A 6,000-nucleotide genomic window follows, 5' to 3' on the forward strand; every position below is an offset into this window, starting at 1 on the left:
GAAGTCAGACAGAAAATTTCTGATGACTCCAACAAGTCTTGACTCATGCTTTTAATATGGTTTTTTCCACCCTATTTAATGTCTGACCTCATACAGCTTTGTTCCTGTAACAAAACTCCGAGGGAATCTCATTCTGTCCAGTACCTGACTTCTGCCTAATTTCTTAGAAATCGCAAGGTCATTTGCTAGCACAGTTGAACTCAGAAAAAAGCCTAAAGGCTGGTGAATATGTAGCTTCTTTAAACACATACACATCTAGACAATAAGGTTTATAGAATATAGAATTCATTGTTTTTTGGCTAATGCTATGCAACTCTGGTGACAGGGTGAGAGGTCTCAGTTCCAGTTGTGGTTTGTGAGATACAAGAGTTATGCACACCTTAAAACACTAAATAAGTGTGGTGCAGAATCAGGCCTGTTATAACTTCTGATGGAGGGAGCCCATCCTGCAACCAAGCTCATCCACTGGAGGGGACAACATTGCAGTCCAGCGGTTAATGAGCTGGACTGGGTCCTTGGAGCCGTGTACTTTACTCCTGGCTTACAAACCATATTGTATGGATTACTATAACTCTGCCAGCCTGGATTTCCCTCCATTTAAAGGAAGAGAATGATAATTTTTTCACAAAACCCTTTGGTAGGTGCGTGCTTTATTTGATTAGGACCAGCTTGTTTATTATTACTCAGACAGCAAGAAAAATTCAAAGAAGCGAGAATTTTTTAGACAGTGACATTAATTTGTTTATGGCATGTTTTGCATTGGTAGTGTAACAAACTGAAAACCACAGCTCTCTTTGAACCTCACTTTCTTCCTGCACAGAGTTTTTCAATTTCACAGCGCACCACTGATTCTGTAGGGGGGGGCAGAGGGGAGAAGAGAAGTGATGATTTTGGCAGCGACACCGTTATGATTTGCTAAAATAGCAGCTTGGCAAATCTGGTTTCTCAAATATCTCATGTTTTGTTAATTACTGACAGCTTTGTTTTTCACTGAACGTGAAACAATGTGGAGAAATGGGCAAGCGTGGCCCCTGACTCACCACTGCCCGTCTGAGCTCGGCAGGTGGGAGCGAGCCGTCTCCAAAATGGGGCCCGAGCAGCAGTCGCTGCCCCAGTTCACGACTTTCAGCAGATAGATGCAAGGGGAGACATCCTGGGACTCAGTTATGGGATGCCCAAAAGGGGTTCTTGCCACTCCTGGGCCAGTAGGAGGTTGGAAATCTTGCCAAAAAGGAATGTGAAGCAGGGTGCTCAGCCCCCAGGGTTTGCTGCTGAGGTACCCCTTTGCGCAGCCATGGTTTGATGCGGGTAATGACGAGGCATGAGATGGCTCGGGGGAACTGTTGGCCTCAGTTCTGAAGAATCGGGGGGGATCTGGCTGATGTAGACCACCAGTGCCTGGAAGCATCCCTTCAGGGCCAGTGGGTTTACCTGGGAGCACATCTTCAGGGGTAGGTGGAGCCAGGTCACCTTCCCATGTTCACTTCGCACCAGGCACCACATCTCATGAAAAGCAGCAAAGTGTGAGACGGGCGTCTGCAGTAAGCGTGGGCAAAGTGGGCAAAGAACTCCTCTTGCAGCTCATCTGTCAGCATTTCCTGGCCACCTGGAAGCTCACGTGGAGCAGTTTCTCTGCACGCTTCGATCTCCGCACACTTTGATCTCCACCTACTTTGAGTGATGTTCGGTCTCCCTGGGTCAACCAATACAGAGCACGCACGAAGCATGTCCTCACTGGGCAAGCTTGAGAGCTGCACTTTGGGCCGGGATGTCCTAGGCAGAAACACGGGAGCTTTGTACGAGCAGGTACCTGTTCTGCAGCTCCTGCCCTCCCTGCTCCTCTCCCAGCGAGCGTGATGGGATCCTGGTACCAGAACATGGGGAAATTCAAAGACATAGGAAAGTGGAAAATTCAAAGTTAGTGAAAGACGGATGATTTTTTATGCCTGCACGCATGTAACTAATCTATCCACTGTTCCAGGAGATCTCAGAGGCCAAGAACATAGCAGATTTTTTTTTTAAAGGATCTGATACCAAATCAGATAACAAAAATCTACAGCCAGGTTAACAAATTTGACAAAAGCAGAAGAAACTCTTCAAATTCAAGGTTTATACCTTTCTAATGCGTGCAGACTAGGATTAAGATATTCCCTGGAACCAGGGTTCCTAAGGATGCTTGTGTGGTGACAAGATACTGGACTAGCAATACTGCTGGCCATATAAAGCTATTCGTGCATAACTCTGCTCCTAATGATCCCATGGCAACTTGTTTTTTGACCTATGTTTATTATATTGGGTAAATGTCACATCCACTTTTTGTCTCTTTATTAGCATAGCTCATCAAGTGCTCTGTGTGTGTGTGTTTGTATATGCACAACACATAGCCATAATTACACATAAGTCCTTTGGTGTCACTTTTCTCAGAGCAGTGTAACACTTTGCATATGAAATGAATTTTTTTAGAAATAATGCCACAGAGATAATTTTTTTCAACCATTTTTTCCTTTTTACTAATACATAAGAGAAATGGAAATAGTGAGTCAGAATATATCTGTAATCACATGGCATGAAGAGAAATTCAATTTCAGAAATGCTGAGCTTTGTGTCTCAGTGCAGGAGGAAGTCTGCAAACTCAGGCTGTACAACACACATCACAGATCTGGCATTTATGACTGATAAACTGTTTTGAGAAGCAACAGCATCTCAGCCCTGATTAGTCAAAGATATTTTGCAACTGTCCTCTCACTGAAGTTAACTGGAGCTAAGGAAGTGTTCTGGGAAATCAAGCCTGTACAGTGAAAGCAGAGCGCTGGGAATACAGGCTGCTAACTTTGGCTCTTCCACAAACTCACTGCTTGACCTTCAGCACATCAGAAGAAGGACGGCAGTCCAGGAGTGATTTGGGGCTGCTTTTCCATCACTGGGCTGTCCCTCTTTAACTTGCACTTGTTTGCCTTGCTATCCATCAGGATCTCATTTCCTCAGCCCAAAACAAAAAGGCAGGGGGAAAAAAAAAAATCCCCTATAAAGGGATCCTGAGTTACAAAGTCCAAGCCCCAGTCCCAGAAAACGTTGCTGACACGTTTCTCCCTTCTTACACAACGCGGAGGAGGAAGCCTTACTCTGTGAACTAAGACTTTGCTGGATGAAGCACTGAATAATGTTCCTGCTCGCAGCCATCCCCCCCACCTCCCCATCCCGCACACTCCCACACTCCCCGCCGCTGTGCAGAGGAGGGATCCAGCGCTCCCACCCCACGGGTGGAGAAACCTCCTCGTCCCACCGCCCCGGTGCTCCGCTGGCATGCTGCCGCAGGCCGGGGGACCAGCTCCGCACAGACCCCTCTGCACCCCCGGCTGCTCCCCCAGCACCCCGGGCGCGGGCACTTGCCACGCTTCGCTCGGGCAGGTCGTTGCCTTGACCTCTAAACAATGGAACTGTATTTCAAGAACGAAGGGATAAAAAGAAGAGAAGAAAAGAAACCAAGCAATGGCGGGGATTAAAGCAAAGAAAAAAAATTACAGGAGTGCAAAGTACAAAGGGGGTTAAAAAAGGAAAGAGAGAAAAAGAGACAGGAGACTTGAATAGCATTGAATATTTGAATTTCTTTTGTTTGAGAGGGTTTTTTTTTTTTAAAGCTGCTTGGAAACGTGGAGGGTTTTTTTTTTTTCATTCAGGTGTTGTGTATACATTTTTCCAATTAGAAGAATCTCCTTTATATATTTAGCACTATTTAGAGGGGACTGGGAAGATAAGGCTGCTGAGGAATGCTTCAGGCTAAAGCTAGGTTCTCCAAACTGGCTTTTGTTGCGCCAATGTGAATCACTTAATAATTCATATTTCAGAATACATTAATGCAAATGATAATTTTAGCTTGCTATTGAATTTTTAAATATGCACTACAAGCAATTTATGTTTCTGTTCATTTTCCCAGGTAAAACTGTTTAGACGTTTTTAACATATGCTTGGCTTCACTCATCATATATCATCCCATTGTTTTAATTTGGGGTAATTAAAAATTAGGAGCATTGCAAATAATACATGGAGCCCTGTGTTCATGGAAAAATAACATGGAACTGATAGTCTTGCAATTTGAATGAAAGAGATTTTTCAGCGACGCTGCAGTAAAAAAATAGTGGTGTCCTGTGTTTATGCAGATAATCTATATCTAAATAGTAATTACTGTGATTAATCTGTATCTATCTCTTTCTTTAAATCATTAGGGTTTCTTCTGGGATTTTTTTTAGATTTACGAAGAATAGTTGGTGTAGGAAGGACAAACATGTTGTTCCTCTCCTACTGGGCTGGCTAGATAATTAGAAGACTGAAAAACAGAGGTTATTGAAGGTTTGCTTTCTTTTTTTGTTTCTGGAAACTAATTGTCAGCTTTGACCCCGCTTTTCAGAAACATGGTGGGAGCTCAAGTGGCCGGCGAGCTGTGAGACCCAGAGAGCCCAAGCTGAGCTTTGCCCAGGGAAGGGGAAGAAGCTCTGTGACTCTTGCGTTGCCCCTCACCCCTCCAAGCTCCCCGTGGGGCCGGAGCCAGTCCTGCCTGCCCGAGTGATGATGGTCCAGTGACGTGTCACTTCGTAGGGAGATAGGTAAAGCAGCGGTTTGGGACAGGGGACGCAGCATCCTGCAGTATCTTGCTCTTCCACGAACAGTGCATGTGCCCTCTGTGACTTGTTGAGAAGAAATAAAAAGTCCACAGAGAGGGCCAAGGGGTGAGGAGGACATCCTGAGGCTCAGCTGTCCCTTCTCTCTTCCTCACGTTTCTGATTGTGGCCCTCCAGCTCCAGCAAGCCCATGGGGATGTTAGCTTGGCCCTTGCCCTGTACAAAGGGTGATGTAACTTTTCTCCCATTCGACCGTGCCTGTGATGAAGGACAAGAAAGAGACTTTCGCACCCTCTTCTCCACCCCTGGGGGAGATGCACCACCCCCTCCCCCTCCCACTTTTCCCTCCTGGGCAAGAGAAATAAAAAATATTGCCTTCCATCCCTTTTCAGGACAGAAAGCCATCCTTTACCAGTATCAGACTGTATTCCACAAACACCTCCTAGCCCCTGGCTTCCACTCGGCCGTGACTGCTCGACTGTGATAAAGTGGTAGCATTTCCTAGATACGAGATCTACAGACAGATATGACCCACCTAACTGCTGGACGTATCCCTGAGCTCCCATATGCAAATCTCATCCTGTACTTAATCAAATATCATCCATCCAGGGGGGAGGAAAAGAAAAAATGAAGGCGCTATTAGAAAGGAAATGGTAATGAGAAGAAAAGAGATATCAAGGAACCAAAATAATTTGTTATAAATTAATATTACAACCTGGGGATATAAATATGTCTGGTTATTGGAATGCACATTCTCCCCCTTAAACCATTGCTAGAAGCATAAAACTTCCCACGACATGCTGTATTGGTCAATGTATCTCTGTAAGAAGGTGCTTTGTATCTCAGAGGTAGCATAAGAGCCATTAGATGTGGGTGTTGCTATGGTAACTGCTCTTTTTTTTAATTGAATAGCATAGTAAGTAGTCTTGTAAAACCCACCAACCCGTAACTTGCTGGTGCCCTGAGGCAGCATTAATGCAAGCACCTTTTCTTTGTCTTATTTCCTTCCTAGAGAGATGCAGGTATCTCGGCATAAGCTACATCCTTACAAGGGTAGTAACTGTGTCAGGAGAGTATGTCCAGCTGCCTCTTAGTAAAGGGACGATAAACAGAAGGTCAGGTAAGATATATCGGCTTTATTCCAGGCCACTTTATATACCATGGGCTCAGGTAGGCAGAAGACTCTCCCCTTCTTTTGCAGCTGAGATGGCTAGCCAAAATCTTTTGCTAATGTGCCATCTTTCACTTCTTTCACACACAAACTAAGACTGCCAACCCCCCCCTCCCCACCCCACCCAGCCCCCCAAGCCACGGTGCTGTATTGCAGCCAATTAGTAAACCACCCAAATGAAACCTTCTAGTACACCAGCCAGTTGGATGAGAT

General features: G+C 45.2%; 1 long non-coding RNA gene across 1 annotated transcript in view; it reads left to right on the forward strand.

Annotated features, from left to right (window-relative positions):
• LOC142042412 (uncharacterized) overlaps nt 1-5,329 on the forward strand; it is a 48,420-nt gene extending 43,091 nt beyond the window's left edge. The window contains exon 4 of the long non-coding RNA XR_012653759.1: nt 4,406-5,329. This is a non-coding gene — a long non-coding RNA (uncharacterized LOC142042412). The remainder of the gene's footprint in view (nt 1-4,405) is intronic.
• Nucleotides 5,330-6,000: the final 671 nt, after the last annotated feature.

This window comes from Buteo buteo, chromosome 20 (genome assembly GCF_964188355.1).
Source record: "Buteo buteo chromosome 20, bButBut1.hap1.1, whole genome shotgun sequence".
NCBI lineage: Eukaryota > Metazoa > Chordata > Aves > Accipitriformes > Accipitridae > Buteo > Buteo buteo.